Source organism: Chrysemys picta, chromosome 5 (assembly GCF_011386835.1).
Source record: "Chrysemys picta bellii isolate R12L10 chromosome 5, ASM1138683v2, whole genome shotgun sequence".
Taxonomy (NCBI): domain Eukaryota; kingdom Metazoa; phylum Chordata; order Testudines; family Emydidae; genus Chrysemys; species Chrysemys picta.
Genome location: NC_088795.1, coordinates 16636533 through 16655818, shown reverse-complemented (window position 1 = coordinate 16655818; position 19286 = coordinate 16636533). Strand labels below are relative to the sequence as shown.

General features: G+C 43.4%; 1 long non-coding RNA gene across 2 annotated transcripts; it reads left to right on the top strand.

The window, feature by feature from the left end:
- The first annotated feature begins 217 nt into the window (after positions 1 to 217).
- LOC135983541 (uncharacterized) lies at positions 218 to 17598 on the top strand. 2 transcript variants are annotated; one of them, XR_010601221.1, is made up of 2 exons: positions 218 to 3132; positions 16316 to 17598. It is a non-coding gene; the product is annotated as an uncharacterized LOC135983541 (long non-coding RNA). The 2 variants fall into 2 exon arrangements; XR_010601220.1 differs by having other exon boundaries at positions 12157 to 17598.
- Positions 17599 to 19286: the final 1688 nt, after the last annotated feature.

Sequence of the window (19286 nt, the reverse complement as noted above, 5' to 3'; positions counted from 1 at the left end):
CAGTGTCTTTTTCCCCCCATAGTATTTAGGAAATCTGCATAGTGAATGTATGACTCCCCATTTGCAGGGTCCCTGAGATCAGGCTCCAGCCTGAGTCCGAATGTCTACACAGCAATTTTACAGCCCTGCAGTTCGAGCGTGGCAAGCCTGGGCCAGCCCGCGGGTGTTTACTTGCTGTGTAGGTGACCTTTTGGAGGCTCTCTAAGGCCCTATGGAATCAACTGAAACGATGCCAGGAAAACATGTCAATCCTCTTTTTTGGTTTTGCCTTCTTTACAGACTCAGGATCAACATCAGATCTGATGTAAAGAGGTGCAATGCTACTGGTATCAGCAACTTTGGCCCGAAACAGAAATGATTGTCCAGATTTCTCCCCAGAAGAGAGGGAAATCAGCCATGATCCATTTTCTGTTCCCTTCACCCTTTGGAAATGTTTTTGTCACTCAACTTCAGACATGAACTGAGCAAAATTCATCAATTTAGACACATCAAATCCTGCATCTTGGCAGGGGGTTAGACTGGATGACCCTTGCGATCCCATCTAACCCTATGGTTCTATAATTCCATGATTCTAATTTCACTTCTTAAGGGTTCATGGGAACGTTTGCATTGGTTTCCGTTCCCTGGGATTCGCCCTGCCTTGCTGAGTTTTGCTTTCAGTGTTAGGTTCCAAAAAATCTTGAAAACCTCAAAGCACTTGAAATGACCACATTTCACCTGATTTCACATAAAGGCAGTGGCGCTCATCATAATAAACCCCAGGCCTTCATGCCCTAAATTCGTGCCTCAGAGATGTAAAGGAGCTTCTGGAGGTTCTTACCACGAAGACATAGCAGAGTGTCGAAGAGCTAGTCCTCATGAAACAGCACACATGGCTCTGCATGTAGGACAGAGCCATTCAGATTAGACAACGGAATAAGCTGAAAATGAGACCATACAAATACATGCAAATGTACTCTACATACCAGGGAGATTATACATCTGTTGCATGGAACTGGGCCTCTACTAGAAACTGCTAGAGAAGTACCTGAAGGCCTGTGAATCTACACCACTCTAGTCATGCAAAATGGCAAATGTCCTTTAACAAGCCCTGGCAAGGACAGTGTGGGCACACTGCACTGCCAGAGCCCTAGCTGGCGTACATTACATGACTCTAGTTTCACTGAAGTCATCAGAGCTACACTGATTTACACCAGCTGAGGATTTGCCCCTCTGCATTTGTACCCCTGCAATCCCTCCACTTCAGCTAGTACTGGTTCAACATCCTAGTGTAGGCCTGGCCTCTGGGAGAAGTTATTGTTGATATACACCAGCGTGAGAAGAGAATCAGGCACTGCTTGTGCTTCCATGTAAGACAAGGGACCTGATTCTCCCCTGCTATGGACCTGCATAAAAGTGGGTGAAGTCTGCTCTACAGTTACTCTACAGTAGTTAGTGAATATTACTTACATCCATATTTGGTATATGTGCCTGTTGACGTTTAGAAAGCTATCCCTGTGAGCTAAAATATATATAGCCTTACGTGGAAGGGACTGAGGGTCAGTTTGCTGAGTTGTGCCTATTTTTGCTTTCATCGTGTGAAATGGTGGCATACAGCATGATACCATGGTATAATGCTTGGAAACACTAGGCTGTTCTGTTTTGTTTTCAGATTAAGTTTAACCTGTGCTCTGTCTCCAAAGACATGCTTAAATATTTCTCCTTAAGTGTTTGGAGTGGAAAAAAATTCTCATCATTAGCAGACAACAAACAGTATAGCACATGACTATGTCCCTTCAGAGGGACATCACATGGCTGAAGAAAATGGTGAGTAAAAGGAGCATTCACCTGATCCCTGCATGTTCATATGCTGCCCATTGATTTTTGCAGTGATTTCACTACTACACATAACCGCTACTGTAGCTTCTTAATAACTATCGATGTTGTTATTTAGCAATGCAAGGGAATTATAAATCTGAAGCTGAATTTGACATCCACATAGTTTATCCAACTGAGAAGAAAATTGTATGGGGCTAATAGGCTGATTTTAATGGAGTGTGTATACTGTCTGCTGGATAGTGAAAGGGTTAAACTCCCCACCCTGTAAAGGCTGCATTAGCTGCCAGGTCTGATCAGAAGGACTTTCAGCTGTGTCTTATTATGAGGCAGCTGGAAAGAGGGTGGACTGTCACCGAAGGGAGAAGCATATGGTTATGAAAAGCTGATTGTGCTGAGTAGGAGGGCTCTGATCTGACTTCCCTACAGCTGAGGGGCTAGACTTTTTCATGTTTATTTGGCTAGCCTGTAGAAAAGGGAGCCTCTTTGTGCTACTGTGACAAGCAGGGAACCCTCTCTGGTTGTGGTTTTTTTCCACTCTTATTCCACCCTGCCAAAGGGCCCCCCTTCCTCTGTTAATTTCTCTACCTTCAATCCAGGAGGAAATCAAGATGACTATTTGAGTCCTGATGGGAATGGAATGGGAGTCCTAGCAAACTCCTCCCTGCCTGCTGGCAAACCAAGAAGCGGTTTGTTTTGATCAGACTCTTCTTCAGTCTCTTTTTCTTGGGCTTTTTTTCCTTGAATGGATTAGTGACCCCTCCCAGGAACATGGTGAATCTATGTGCAATTGATCAGTTCTGTTTGAGACTATGAACTCTGTATGTATCTGTGTCACGCTACAGACTCCATTTTGAATGTGGGACTTGCTGCTTTTGCTGCTGTCGTTTTTATCTCTATGTTGGACTGACATTTCAAGTGATGGTGGCACAGGGCTGACAATAAACAATCTTGTGTAAAGCTTGATGGGCCTCTATTCAAACAGAAGTGTTCTCAGATAAATTATTGGTTACCAGTCCATGTAGGTGGACTGGTAACTAAGCAGGGGATTCACCTGGTAAGCTGAATGATGTCACCTCACAGGGGATGAGAGGTTATAAAACAGATGGTATCTCCACCAGCCAGTTTGAGACGAGACCAGAAGCAGAGGAAGCTGGGGCGGGATCATAAAAGGACTCAGACCTCTGACCTCTGAGGTCAGAGAGTCCATGATTCTGAAGAGAAGCCATCAGCACAAAGGGGAACCTGGACTCCTCAGAGGATGCCGCACTAATCCTAAATGACTTTCCAGAGTGTCGAGGAAACTGATGCAGGAAAGTGAGTACAGATATGTTTATTAATCTCTCTGGATTAGTGTATTTCTCATGCTATGGAAGTGAAGAATAATGGGATTTAGGATCTTGTGCAAAGCCTACCTGTGTGGCTGTTGGCTTTGCTATCATGTGCCTCTGAAGGCAAACTCATATGGCAGGAGTTCTGTGTTAAACTACTGGGGAGTCTGGCAGAGCCAGTACTAGTTGGAGGGCTAGGCAGTTGGACTGCTGGTTTTCAGAGGGGATGCTGGACGGAGGGTTCGGTACTCTGAGGATACCTACAGACCCAGAGCGAGAGACAGTGCCACATATGATATTCTGAAGTAGTTAAGTAACAGAGAATGTTTTTAACCTGTTGTCACTACTCCCTCAAAGCTCCCACCAACTTCAAGGCAACTAGACATTCTGTCCCCAGTTCCAATGGTAGATAAGCTGTGTGTGAATAAGGATTTCAAGATCAGGTTCTATATTTATAACCTGTTCTCAAAATTTGACTTGAATGATGAATATATTAAAATCACTTAACATACCTACTGCTGAAGAGGAAAAAAGTAGATGTGAGACATTCAATGATTTGAATCCTTGCTCTTCTGGACTCTTTGCTGTATCTGCAGGGGTTCACTGAGTGCTAGATTTTTTGCATTTAGATCTTTATTAAAATATCTTAATATTAAATTAATCATGTAGCCAGAGAGCTCCTTAGTAGCTACTCATGTACTGTACCCTGAGTTGTACCCAACTGTTGTTCCAGCTAAGGTCAACAGTAATTTACACTTAGCAGCTTGTCTCCAGATCCACATTTTATAGCTGGCAGCGTATGAATAACTTTAGAGTTGGGATAGAAACACCTGCTTTTGGGCTCTGCCATCAGAAAGGCTTGAGAGATACAGATCTGGCACTGCATGCTGTTGGCAAGACAATTGGCAGTTCGCAAGTTTGGCCTTTCACTTCTTCAAAGGAAACAGTTTGTGCAACTTTCCGAACCACGCATGTGTGGATGGGAGAGAGCGGAATTTCTCCCAAAGGGCTTTAGTGAAAAACAAGTCCTTACTAATACCATATGAAAGTTGTTTCTCAAATAATAAAGTGGTTGCCAAATTGCTAAGAAATGGGGTTGGGAGATACACGCTGAGTGGTGCTGGAAAGATGCTTTGGCCTGAAAACAAACAGCATTTTTAAAAAGAGACATAATTACAGTGCTTTATTCTCAGGCTTTGCATTTCATTATATTTGACCGAATTCATCTCCGTAGTAAGTCAATTGACTGCAGTGGAAGAAACTGGCCCATAGTGTGTGTTATACATTCAATTCCAAGGCAAAGTCCTGTGCTGAATTGTGCAGATGCATTATGGCTTGAAGAGAATACAGGATATCCTCTTCTCCTACTCTAGCACGCCTGGGCAGTGGCAGGGCCGGTACCACACTTCGAATGCTCTTGAGAACTGGTGGAGGAATGCCTGGTGTCATGGACACAGTTTTCAGGCTTGTTCTCCGCTGCTTTTTGGGGAGTGTAATTAGCCCCTTAGCCTGTGTGAACATCCTAATGGACCTGAACCAGAAAGTCACTTAACTTCTCCTAGTGGTGTCGCCTCAAGTTTTCTCTCTCTCACAAAGTAGCCCCTGGTTCATCCCCAAGCAGATATGCTGAGCTGTTTCCACAGGAGGAGCTGCCCTGTCCTTTTCAGAGAGAAGCACACGCTGCTCCTTTTCAGTCCTGGCAGCCCTTCCTCCTGAGCCATCCTGTCCTGAATTAGAATCATAGAATCATAGAATATCAGGGTTGGAAGGGACCTCAAGAGGTCATCTAGTCCAACCCCCTGCTCAAAGCAGGACCAATTCCCAGCTAAATCATCCCAGCCAGGGCTTTGTCAAGCCGGGCCTTAAAAACCTCCATTAGCAGAAAGACTCAATGACCCAGTGTGAGGGTGGCACCCTCTTCCCCTCCCCGCAACCTCTTTGCAAAGCTCAAATGCATAAGGCAGGATTTTGCAGTTAATATCAAATTAAAAAGCAGAAACTTGCTTCCTGATGCTCTTGCTCCCTTTCCAACTCTGACCCTCTGAGACGTGACCGTCTGTTGGATGGGGATGTTTCTATACTGCCAACTTGTCCTCCTCCCCCTGCAAAAACCAGCCAAACAAAGCATGGAAAATGTGAAACAATGACTTTAACAATTGCATCAGCCAACAATGACTGAATAACTAAATACAATGGGGAAAAGACTGATGTAATAGAGACTGCCACAATTGCATAGCTTGAGTGTTCTAACTCGTGTCTTATCCATGTGTGCGTGTGCACAGATGGCTGTTTGGGAGGGTATATTCAGTGGAGCTTTCTTGATGCATGAAACCAAAAACTACAGTCTGACTCTTATAAAAATACAGAACCACCAGGCCTCCTCTGCTCTAGAAGTGGGGTGGACAGGGCATGTGTTGGTATGGGGGGAAATCTGCACATGGGATGCCTTGGCAGCTGGTTGCATGTTGTCTTTGGTCTGGACTACACGCTGACCTTTAAGCTTTCTGACTTCCAAATGTTTATGTAACGAGAGCTGCCCTTTGAAAACTGACAGTGAATTAAAAGTGAAAGACGAGAGCTGAGCTCATTCTTCAGGCTGGATATGATGCTGCATCTGCCCAACAAAAATGATCCAGGCAAAAGTAAGAGGCCACATTTAAATGCCTGTGCCGCAAATTGACTCCGCCACAGACTTTCTGTGTGTTCTTGGGCAAGTCACTTACCCTCTCTGGCCTCGGTTCCCCATCTGTAAAATGGGGATAGTATTTTTTCCTTTCTCCCACCCTTTGTTACATCTATTAGTCCTTGCACAGATGAGCGTATGATGTCTCTCTCACTATGTGTTGTATAGCGTCTCTCACAATGGGCCCCTGATCTTGGTTGGAGGCTCTAGGTCAATGGTGGATAACCTGCGGCCCATCAGGGTAATCCGCTGGCAGGCTGTGAGACATTTTGTTTACATTGCCTGTCCGCAGGCATGGCTTCCCACAGATCCTAGTGGCCATGGTTCGCCATTCCTGGCCAATGGGAGCTGTGGGAAGCGGCAGCCACCACTTCCCTATGGCCCACGCAGTTTCCCACAGCTCCCATTGGCCAGAAATGGCGAACCATGGCCAGTGGGAGTTGCGGATGGCTGTGCCTGCGGATGGTCAATGTAAACAAACTGCCTCGCGGCCCACCAGCGGATTACCCTGACGGGCCACAGATTGCCCACCACTGCTCTAGATACTATTTGAAAACAGTAAATAATTATAATTAAAAATGTCTTTGCTAATACGTGGAGGTTCTGTAATGAAAGTAACTGATGATGCAGTGGGTGCCCAAGTTCAATTTCCTGTTCTGCCTCTGATTTATTATGTGACCTTGGACAAGTCTCTCTGCCTCAGTTCCCCATCTGTGAAATTGGGGTAACCGTACGATTCCCTACCCCCTGGGGGCTATTGTGAGGCGAAATACATTAACTGGCAGAATGAGGTGCTCAAATCCTACAGTAGCAAGCAAGATACTTGACTGTAAATTATGGCCTAGGTTGTGATATCTGTATTCATGTTGGGTAGTACCCTTACTGCACAAGTAGTTCATTTATTTCAGTGGGGCTATTTGTAGTGTCAGGTTCTATCTACCATGAAAAAGGTTATCGTAATGGGATTCCGCTCTATCCTTGTTTCTTACTGGGTGGACAATCGCTTTCCTGCTTCTTCACCTTGTTGACACACATGGAAAATAACATTCTATCTCTGTTTGGTGAGTGGAGTATTCAAGATTTGTGCCTTAGCTATTTCTAACAATATATTTTCAGTTGGGGAATCTATGTAAGTAACCTGCAAATCTTTAATCTATCTCCCAATTTTATGAAGATTTTCTCTATCCAATTTCTTTATGTAAGTAGACTTGGATTTTTTTATTTTTTAAAGCCAACAAACTGCTGTATGCTTTGAAAGCTTTCCTGATAGCTGTAGAAATGGATGTAGAGCTTGTATTCCTCTAAAAAAAATATCATTTTTAATATCTGCTTACATGATTGGGTCTTTAAGCATAGATGCATTCAATCACCATCTTGGAGCGTGTGATAAATCTGTACTCCGTATTAGAGAAATAAGAACAGAAAAAGGGCCTGAAATGGTTGAAGGCAGAATTTCACCATTAGTTGTGCTCTTAGTAAGGGTTTGTCTTCACAGAAAGGTTGCAATGGTTTATATTTAAAATCTGTTTTAAAATTGAGTTTTAGATAAACTGGTGCAATCTCTTGTGTGGACACACTTAAATTAATCTAACTCTGGCTTCTGTCAATCGACCTTAAATCATAAAGGAATCAATTTAAGCTAAATCAGCATGAGCCAGGTTTTGAATTGAAATGAGTGTCCACACAGGAGTTTGCACTAGTTAACTAAACAGATCAGGAAACCTAACTTTAGTTAAACTAGTGCAATTTTGTGTGTAAACCAGGCCAGGGTCTGATCCTTGCATTCTTTGGGCAAAGTTCCTGCGGATGTCCAGGACTGGTAAGAACCTCGGGACTTGGTTACTGTATTGATTTTTGGTAGAGGATGGAAACGTTGCACCCAGTTCTGGGGGGGGGGGGGGAGAGAATCAATCCCTTATTGCATAAGTGCTTGGTCCCAGTTCTCCCATTAACTTCTTCTGAAGCTGTGGATGCAAAGCATGTCTGAATATTATGCCCTAAAGCTTTACAAGGGAATGAATGAGTATGCTAGCTACAACAGTTATATAAAATGTGTGTGTGTATATATATATATATATATTACACACCTCTAACCCCATATAACGCGACCCGAATTCGGATATAACGCGGTAAAACAGTGCTCCGGGGGGGCGGGGCTGCGCGCTCCGGCGGATCAAAGCAAGTTCAATATAACGCGGTTTCACCTATAACGCAGTAAGATTTTTTGGCTCCCAAGGACAGTGTTATATCGGGGTAGAGGTGTGTGTGTGTCTGTGTGTGTGTGTGTATATATATATATATATATATACACACACACATTTTATATAACTGTTGTAGCTAGCATACTCATATATATATATGTGTATGTGTATATATATGTGTATGTATATATATATATATATAACACAAAACAGAGAAATCGGAGAAACAGTGTTGTCAACTCTCATGATTTTATTGCAGGTCCCCTGATTTGTGGTGGTTTCCTTAAAGCCCCAGTTCCTGGAAGCATGTGATTATGGGAGAGTCTCACTTTTTTAAAAAGTGAAATCCCATGATTGCAGAGAAAAGTATAAAAACATGATCTAAGTGCACCCTAAAGACTCAAAACCACAAGCGCAAAATAAAATAAAATAAAATAACCCACCCAATTTTTTTGGCTTAAAAATGAGGAGTGGGGGGGGGAGGTTAATTTCATGATTTTTGGCATGCTGGATTGATGATTTTTTTTTAAATGCTTTGGGTTGGCAGTACTGGAAAAGATGCAGTGTTCTACATTCCCTGCATTGTCCAGGAAGTACACCACACAATGGATGTTGAGATAAAATGTGGGAGGATTATTGTACTCCAAAGAAGACTTGCATTCCAGCAACATGTTTTTGATTCTCTCCGCAAGAAGCAAATGAAATAGTTGGTGAAATTTATAACACGCCTGCCTACCCTCGACTCAAAACTAATTATGGCCATCTTGTAAATGGTGTGATTCATAATAGAATTATAAAGGATATTATACTACTAGTGATGAGACGACACAATGATTACTCCGTGAGCACAACTTAACTCATGTACAGATGTACATTGGCTCAGACACTGCACAACAGATGAAAACTTTGACTAATGATTATACAGCAAACTGCAGTTTAAAAAGAGATCCTATGCCATAGATGGAGTTCAACTAGAAAACGCTATGCAAATGTGTGTGAATGAGGATACAAGCATTTAATGGAAGGGAGCTATTAGCCAAGATGGTCAGGGATGCAACCCTACTCGCTGGGTGTCCTACACCTCCAACTGTCAGAGGCATCTGGCAATGGGCACCGTCTGAGACAGATACTAGGCTACATCGACCATTGGTCTGACTCACCATGGCAGAGGGGGGACAGCATACTGTAGAATGCTACAATATGGGCAGCAATTAGGGTGACCAGATGTCCCAATTCTATAGGGACAGTCCTGATATTTGGGGCTTTTTCTTACATAGGCTCCTATTACCCCTCACCCTCTGTTCCAATTTTTCACACTTGCTGTCTGGTCACCCTAGCAGCAGAATATCTCTCTAACTCGGCAGCGTCTGTAAGAAAACCCTTGACCGTGAGATGGGATGGGAGTGGATGTGGCCGCTATCTTTCTGTTTTGTTGGTTTGTGGCTTGCTCCAAAGCCCATTGATATCAATGGGCAGGGCCGGCTCTAACATTTTTGCTGCCCCAAGCCCAAAAAAAAGCACCGCTCCGCCGTAACAACCCCCCTCCCAGCACCGCGCCGCTCTGCCCCGCCGAAACTACCTCCCTCCCCGAGCGCCGCCCTGCCCCACCGAAACAACCTTCCTCCCACCCCCAAGCACCGCCCTGCTCCACCGTAACAACCCCCCCCAGCACCGCGCCGCCCTGCCCCGCCAAAACAACCGCCCCCCCAGCGCCGCCCTGCCCTGCCGAAACAACCCCCCCTGAGTGCCATCCTGCCCCGCCCAAACAAACAAACAAACAAAAAAATGAGCGCTGCCCCGTCACCTGAAGATTGGCCGCCCCTTATAAGGAGCGTCCCCAAGCACGTGCTTGGTCGGCTCGTGCCTGGAGCCAACCCTGTCGATGGGAGTCTTTACATTGACTTCAGTGGGCTTTGGATCAGGCCTATCTTTCCCCTCCCCCATGGATTGAACACTCCGTTCTCCACAAGGGTTCCATGAGACAGAGAGAGCACCACAGTGCCTGTGGCAATGTGTGAACTATGCCGAGTGTGGAGAGCTAAACAGGCATCCTTGTAAGAAAGAGATCCCCCTAAACAAATAAATAAAGATCCCCCCTTTGAAAGGCCTCAGTTGGCTGCCAAATAACTTTCTAAAGGTGTTTACAAAGGTTCCCTATAAAATTAGATCATTTGGAAAAGCCATCGTTTAATTGTCAATGTAGGTTTTAAAGTGATACGCCTCAATGGGCGAGCAGTGAAGGTTTGATCTTTTCTTTTTTTTTTAAAACAGGCCTCCAAGTGGAGGACCTCGCCTACGTATGCAATTTCAGGCAAATATTGAACCCTAGCAGTCGGAATGAAGTGTCAGGATTGTAGAAGTCCTGCATGGTAAGGGGCAGAGTTGTTCAAGAAATCAAAATAAATATGATCAGGACCCACTTTTCAAAGGGCTAAGAATAAACTTTACTTCACAACTCATAATTGGGAATGAGAATGGTTATTAAATGGTTTGCTTAAACCTGGCTAAGGTTGGGTTTTTGTAGAGATGAATTATTACTTATTTGGATTGCAGTAGGGCCGTAGAGTCCTCAGTCTCATTGTGCTAGGTGCAGTACAAACATAACACAGAGACAGTCCCCACCCCCCAAAACCTTACAGTCTTAGTATAAAACAAGAGACATCAGGAGGATAAAACCACTGAAGTTAGCTAGGGGAATTGTATTTGCCTTAGCAACATGACAGTTTGGGGAGAAATTCTTGTTGGTTTGAAGTTACTAGAATAAAATCACTCTGTAGGTTGCTGTTACTCTAACTATGATACATAAAACGTTATAAAATAAAACACAGAAATGTATAAAAGCCACAAAGAAGGTAAAAGACACAACAGAAGGGGTGGAAAGAAGACGCATAACAGAGAAGGAGTTATTTTACTATACCGTATACCCTTTCTAGGGATTGAACAGTGACCTAGTATGTCCGTGTATTCTAGGGACTTCCAAGGGATTCATGGGTGTGGTCTCTAAGGGCCACATGCATAAATTCATCCAAAAAGTGCAGTACCACCATCCCTTCACTGTTTGTGCTACTCTGTTCAGTAAGGTGGTACTCCTGGTCAGATGCCATGGTGATGGGGACCACATAAGAACCTAGGGTTGATGGACATTATCCTTCACAACAACAACGCTACCTATTATTTTGCAATCCTTGTTACTGAAAGAAGATTTGTGCAATGAAAGATCTTACATTGTACTCTATAGATGGTAAGATTGTGGCTCAAACTGATCCTGTCAGAGAATTACAAGGTGAAGGGCCTGATGCCCTATTTCTGAGCCAATCCCTGGCAGTAATTTACTGGGCACTTGGGGATTGCTCCTGTGGTAGTGATGGGAGGGCTTTTATGTTCTTTAAAGAGGCTGAAAGAGGCAGTCTCTGAGGTTGCCAGGTTCATTGACTGCTAGACCCTGATTCTGTGAGGTATTTAAATATGTGCCTAACAAATCCCATTGGCATCAATGGAAAGTTAGGCACCTGAACTGTGCTGAATCAGGGGCTAAAGTGGGGGCTTGTGGTGTATAAAGAATGCAAGATTGGGTCACAGGTAAACCTAGAGTAATATCTGTGTTTAGAAGATTTGACCTACTCCATACTGATCTGTCTACCTCCCTGTAAAGGCTGAGGTCTGGCTGGCTGTGCACGGGACCTACTGACTGATCTATCTGTAAATGCACAGAGTGCTACTTTTATAACAATTCACTGAGTCTGAAATGTCACAAGAGGGCTGAAAAGAGCTCAGAGAATCATGTTGGGCCAAATGACACCACTAATATCATCATGTACCCAGGAGTGTGTGATTATCAATGAACTGGGGTTTCAATGAGCCTCTCTTCAGCTGCACGGTGTGGAGCAGAATAACATGCATTGACCTCACAGAACTAGGGCGAAGGAAGTATACACCTATGAGACAGGCAGCTATGGTATGTGGCATGTTATTCCTCTCACTATCTCCATGCTAACATCCATTGTAAAATACGTGCATTCTGGGAGCATGCTGAGGCAGTGCTAGGCACTTTACATTGTCTGCTGCCATAGTAACACCCCTGAATGCTAAGTAAGTCAAACCTGTAGCATTAATTATTCTTCCTCAGTTTCTAGTTCCCTTGCAAGAGGAAGCCCTGGGAGCGAATGGGAGCCTGATACTTGAGCTTGCCAAGCTGCTAGTTCTGAGGGAGCTGAGGCTGGCCGGAGGCACATGGAGGGCAGCTGCAATACATGCATGACCAGTGATCTGTGGGTTTTGGCGGTCGGTTCCTGAAGGTCCATGTATTTGGCAGACAGCGTCTCCTGCCCCTTCTGTGCTGAAGGACTCGTAGGTGCCAAAATGTTTTTCGTATTCTTTTGGACTGGGGGGGCGGGGGAGTGAAGAACAGAATTGCACCGTGGCTTACAGATTTTAAAATCATGATGGCTTCTATCTAACAAATAAGTACAACATTATTTCACAAAATGTTTGTGTTGAGTTGGATTTAAATTTTGCTCACCTGTCCTGTGTCACAGATGGTGTAGCTAGTTGTTAGGAGACACTCAAGAAGCCCTTTGCAGGGGATAGCAACTTTCTTGAAATGACTGACTTATGAGCAAAGATACTTTATTCTAACAGGACAACAGATGATGCTTCTTATATTAACTAGCTACGTATAGCTGTCTATATGTAGATAATTAATCCCGTCTATAGAACTCCCATAATACCAGTCTCCCAGTCACACCATCCACACTCTGTTGGATGCTGGGATGTTATGAAGAAACTATGTAATTGAAGGAGCGTCTTTGAAGTGAGGTTACTCATTTATTAAAGCAGCAATTGGTGAAAAATCCTTCTTGGCCAGTAGAAACTAGTGCTTTCAACCACCGGGGCATCCAGAGAGGTTGGGCTAGAATTTCCCATGCTTGGTCTGTGTCTGATGGTGAAATCCTGGCTCTATTGAAGTCAATGGGAGTTTTACCATTGGCTTCAGGGGAGCCAGAATTTCACCGAGTATGCCCACAGTTCTCCAGTTTGGATGTTCTCCAAAGTTGGAGGCCTACATCCATCTTTAGGGCACTAAAGGAGTGGCCTACTCTGTAGAGGTGTTGAGCACCAGGAGCTCCCACTGAAGTCCGTAACACCTAAGTGAGGTCAAAGGGAGGTTGTGTAATGAGTGAACCTGGGCCTGCATGGGGAAGACGTGACACACATAAATGACATTACACAATAACATAAGCCAAGCTCTGATAAAAGTAATTCAGAGAAATCAGCCTCTTGCTGACTCTAACAAGGAGGGTGTTCCTGAATAGTTTATGATGATGAATATGATGAAAACAATTGTATTACATTAGTGCTACTGCACATGATCCCATACAGGGCAATTTGGTAAACGTGAAATAAATAACCTATCACTAAGGCTAACTAAGTGGATTTGCTTTGCTGTAGCATTCCCTGGCACATAACTGCAAGTGCTTTATGAAAGGCAAAACAGCATCTGGATTCGCTGGTTCTTTGACCCTCTCCCACCAGCTCAGCAGCCTCACCTAGATAGTCTTTTTTCCATCCCCCTTGTAGACCCCATGACCTTCTGACAGCCCCGTCCATCTGCACTACTCAGCTGTGTGCTTCTCCACTTCCTATTCTTCAGTCGCAGACTTATGGCCTCTTCTGGGGGCCTCCTTCCCTGCTCAACCAGAGCAGAGTCAAGGAAGGCTTGAACTTAAACATCAGTGACCTCCGCTCCATCCAATTCCATCGAAGGTCCCATTCATGGGACTGGACAGGGGAGGCAGCATGGCTGGCCACTCTACGAAGCTTCAGTCCCTCTCCCAAATCTGCCATGAAATATGGTTCAGCCTCTGAGCATTATATTGTATGGACTACGTCTTCTCAGTGTGAACCTTCTTCCAGGGGTCTGGTTCCAGCAGGTTTTGCAGGACAGCACAGTTTTCCATGAGAGTTCAACTGCAATAGATGGTATTTTGACTTTCTGAAAATGAGTCAGGCCCCAACCTTCTCCAAAACCCCCATGAGATTGGCTTAAAAAAACATAAGATTTTGAAAAATAAATGTGGCGCTCTTGATTTGCCTTCTTGCTTTTGAGTCATTATGGCTCATATTTCCAAGCTTTTCTCTGCACTAAGAAATGCAAGAAAATAGCTGTTGTTTTTTTTTAAACAAAAGTGGAGAGTCTGGTGTAATCACATGATTCCAGGAGCTGGAGCTTTTAGACAAATGCTGCATATCACAAAAATTGTAATAAAACTGCAACACTGTGAGCAGATGGGATCCTGAGCGGTACTTTCCCCTTCCTTCCTCCCCAGCATCTTAGGTTTTCCTCAGTGTCTCTGGAAGTGCTCCATGCTTTTGCTAGTTCTATAATTTTGCCTTTTGTTTGTGCCCCATGAGACGGGTGGGGCAACAAGCCCATTTCCTTCTGACGGGGTGTAAGCAAGGAAGTCTGCAGTTGAGGCACAGACATGTAATAGAAGAAGCAGTGTCCGATTTAGATTATACTCTGCGTTAACCACATTTGTTAATTTCAATGACATTTCAAATTTCTAAATTTAAAAAAAAAACAGCCCCCTCCCAAGAAATTCAAACGTTGCAATTCTTTCAGTATCTTGGTTATTTGGTTTTGGAAAGGAGAAGCCATGATTTACTCACCTGTTGAAAATTTGCATGGTTGAAAGATGCTTTGGTTGGTGCGAAAGGTGCAGTGAGCATCTTATACTGTTATTTGAAGATCCATTAGATGAAGGTCAACATTGGAAGTTGCTGTATAACTGGACTTGCTTATAATAAACTTGGCTAGCCAATAACACGAAGAAGAAGGAATATTTTGTGCTTCTGAAGTACTGTTCACCCATACACCCCCTAGGTACTTTACAAAGATGGGTAAAGCATCATTAGTACCGTTGTCACAGATGGGGACAGAAACATGCATGATTTGCTAAGGTTAGGCAGTGAGTCAATGGCAGTGTGGGGATAGATCCTATAAACCAGAGCCTCCGACATTCCTCAGCTGGTGATGGAGAATGTCATTTTCCACCACCTTTCCCCACTGACCTTAGGGAAGGCAAAGTACCCTTAAGGCTTCTCTAATTTGCCTACATTGGAACAGACCCTTTGGGGCACAACTGGAGTGCTATACCCTCTCATCTCCCACTGTACATCCCAGAATTCCTGCTCTGCTGGATGGGCCTAGAAGTGTGTGACATAATGCCACATGCAGTTCCCCTATGCTGTATCTACTTACATTCCTTTAGTGTAACCCTACTTATCATAGAATCTCAGGGTTGGAAGGGACCTCAGGAGGTCATCTAGTCCAACCCCCTATTCAAAGCAGGACCAATCCCCAGACAGATTTTTGCCCCAGATCCCTAAGTGGTCTCCTCAAGGATTGAACTCCCAACCCGGGGTTTAGCAGGCCAATGCTCAAACCACAGCTAACCTTCCCCCCTGCATTATCATGATGTAGAATGAAAGTCAAGTTCTTCTGTAAGGGTGGGAGGGAATATCTCTGCTGTAAGAGGATTCCAGTGTATTTGGTACAGAATAAGTGGGCAATCAAATCACAAGGCAGTACAATGACTTCGGTTAAACAATTTTCTCATGTTGGGAAGAACTTATTTAGTAAGGAACCAGATTTTTTTCTCTAGGTTCCCAACTGTCTACATGTAACAGAGACCTAGAGGAAAGAGTAAGAAGCAAGATATCCAGGATTGCAGATGATGATAAAGTCAGAAGAACTGTAAATAATGAAGAACTATGCAGTCAGATGCAGAAGGGCTTAGATCATTTAAGTACCTGGGCTAAAAGATGGCAAATGCCAGGAATCAATGTAGATATATGTAGAATACTGAATCTTTGGCAAAGAAAAAAAGAACCAGTGTCTACTAAAATAAGTGTGTGCCATGGCATATCGACCAAGGAAGATATTAGGGAGTTAGAGAAAATTCCCCAAAGCCTCCAAGACAAAGTGCATCTCTGTAGTGATGGAAACAAAAAATGTGCGGTGATCTTTTGCTAGTGTAAATCAAGAGGGAAGGAGTATTATTGCTAGATAGGGCAGAACTGTAGAGACATGTCTTGTTTAGGGCACTCTGTCAATATTACCCATACCTTAAGGCACTGGAAAAGGCATGTCTGAGAAAAGGAACATGAGAGGAGATTTTACAAGTGTAATTTATTAAAACTAATGCTTGCTTTCCCCACCAAGGACATGTGCATTTATTCTAAGTACTATACAGCATCTTTCACTTTTTAATTTTGTTTTTCAGGTCCCAAATTAATAATTGATTTGACAGCTTTGCTTAACAATAAGCTACAAATAAATGGGCTCATTTCAAAGGGCTTTTTAAAAAACAAAAATAACACTGATTTGGTTCTTTGTTGAAACGGATGTGACTCCAGCATCCTTTTCCCTGTGACCATCACAAGGATACCTTTGACATGAGGATAACACCATTCATACCTTTCAGTAATAGTCTTCTAAGAGACTAGAGAAGATGCATTGCTCTCCAGAGGGGAACGTCAGGTTCTTCAAGATCCTATATCCTAATTAAGAGGATCGTCAGCACAATGCCAGAGAGGAGACAGAGAGAGCCTGTTTCTAGTTAGAGCCTTGCATACATGAAAAAAATTCTTTTTGGATATCCGTATCACAGGGGCTGCTCCAAAATTAGACTTTTTATTTTATATTTGAGCAAAAGCAGGAAGAGGGTCTTTGGCATCAGTTCGTCTGGGGAAGCTGGCCTCTTTAAAACAACATGGATCATTCGGTGAATGTTACTGCCAATGTTATTGCCATCCAGATATAAATATGTACATGGACTATCATTTTCGTGTTACAAATGGTAAAAGATATGCTGGTGACAGTGAGGTAGTCATGGAGAAAGAACTACTTTATCACCTACCTATGACTATGTTTCCCAAGCAGCATTCTCGCCAATCACAAGCCCTGTGTGATCATTAGTTCTTGCACATGGAAGCAATGAAGTTGTCTCTTAAAGTAAATCATTCAAGGATTTTTATAATCTGAAATAAAATTTTCTAATATTTTTTCCTAAGTTTTCCAGGTTTAAGGTTTTAATCTTTTATTATTTATTGTACAGCAGTTTTGAAGGGCATGATGAGAAGCACTGTGTAAATAGTTGTTGTAGTTGGGGAATTTGTGCATGACAATGCTGTATTTAAAAAGTTAATGTTTATTGTCATGAGGTTATTTCTTGTGCCTTCAAAATAAAAAATGAACCATGCATTGGTTTTTAAGCGTTTTGCTACCCTGTCAATTAAAGTTGCTGATAAATATTTTTTAGAAGAGGGAGAATGGCACATACATTTTTGTTTCTTCCTGGAAGACTAAAGGCATACCATTGGAAAGAATATACATTCTACTGTTCTATATGATTGTGTGATACAGAAAGTTACGCTAAATTTTCCCTCCGGGATTAAACAATCTTTTAAACTATTACATGCAGGATTTAAGCTTTGCTATCTTTACCTCTGGTAATTTAAAAAAAAAAAATTCCACCTGAATCTGACACGCTAATCATAGCAAAATGCTGGATATTCTCTAACTGGGGGCTTCAAAATAATCCTCTTTAACTGGAAAAAGACACAAAATATCTCATTAAATAAATGGCACTACCAGGTATAATCTGTCTACAGTATAAAAAAGATTATTCTACACATCATTTCTACCTACCTGAATTCTATGACACCTGGAATTTGGCAGCTGAATACCTGGTGTGTGTTAAACTCTTTGCTCAATGAAGTAAAATAATGACAGTATATGCTCTTAGGGCTTCATCTTGCTCCACTGAAGTAAATCACAGTTTTTCAGTTGACTTCACTGGGATCAGGATCAAGCTCTTTAACTGTATTTCCCCTCCTCACCCCTTAAGCTGTTGAAACAACTTATCTATGGGCTTGATCCAAAGTCCAGTGAAGTCAGTAGGAGTCTTTCCATTTACTGCAGTGGGCTTTGCATTGGGCCATATGTTCTGTGTATCTTTTTTCCTTCCATATGTATTATTTATTTAATATTTCATATGCAATATACAAATCAATAGCTCAGATGGCCTGGATGAGTTTTAACATGGATCCCACACACCCTTAGTCATGTGAGTAACCCTTATGCACACAGGTCTTTAAGGCAGTAAGATTTGCTTGCCTGAATAAGGGGTTTTCCAAGATGGAGCCTCAGGAAATTACATTCCATCTTGCAGTTTCTACTGGGTAGAGTAGCATTCCTTTGGCTGACTGACATTGCTTTGAGTGTTACTGTGCACTGCTAAGCAGCCACCGCACTTCACCCCCGACATGTCAGTTTTCACAAGGCTTAGTGGTGTGTAAGTGTGAGAGGATGCATGTTTCCCCCACCCTCAGTCATCTCTCTCTTTCTCCTCTACCCAGCCTGTTAAATGCCCAATCTATCCCTACTCAATCCTTAGGCCTGGTCTACACTATGAGTTTATCTCGAATTTAGCAGCGTTAAACCAAATTAACCCTGCATCCGTCCACACAAGGAAGCCCTTTATTTCAATATAAAGGGCTCTTAATATTGATATCTGTACTCCTCCCTGACGAGGGGAGTAGCGTTGAAATTGGTATTGCCATTTCGAATTAGGTTTAGTGTGGCCGCAATTCAACGGTATTGGCCTCCGGGACCTATCCCACAATGCACCATTGTGACCGCTCTGGACAGCAATCTGAACTCGGATGCACTAGCCAGGTAGACAGGAAAAGCCCTGCGAACTTTTGAATTTCATTTCCTGTTTGCCCAGCGTGAAGAGTTGATCAACACAGGTGACCATGCAGAGCTCATCAGCACAGGTAACCATAACCATGCAGTCTGAAAATCGAAAAAGAGCACCAGCATGGACTGTATGGGAGGTACTGGATCTGATCGCTATATGGGGAGAGGATTCCATGCTAGCTGAACTACGTTCCAAAAGACGAAATGCCAAAACATTTGAAAAAAATCTCCAAGGGCATGATGGAGAGAGGGCATGATAGAGAGAGGCCACAATAGGGACTCACTACAGTGCCGCGTGAAGGTTAAGGAGCTCAGACAAGCCTACCAGAAAACCAAAGAAGCAAACTGAAGGTCCGGGGCAGGGCCGCAGACATGCCGCTTCTACGCTGAGCTGCATGCAATTCTAGGGGGGGGCCACCACCACTACCCCACCCCTGACCGTGGATTCCGAGGTGGGGGTAATCTCAGCCATGCCTGAGGATTCTGCGGAC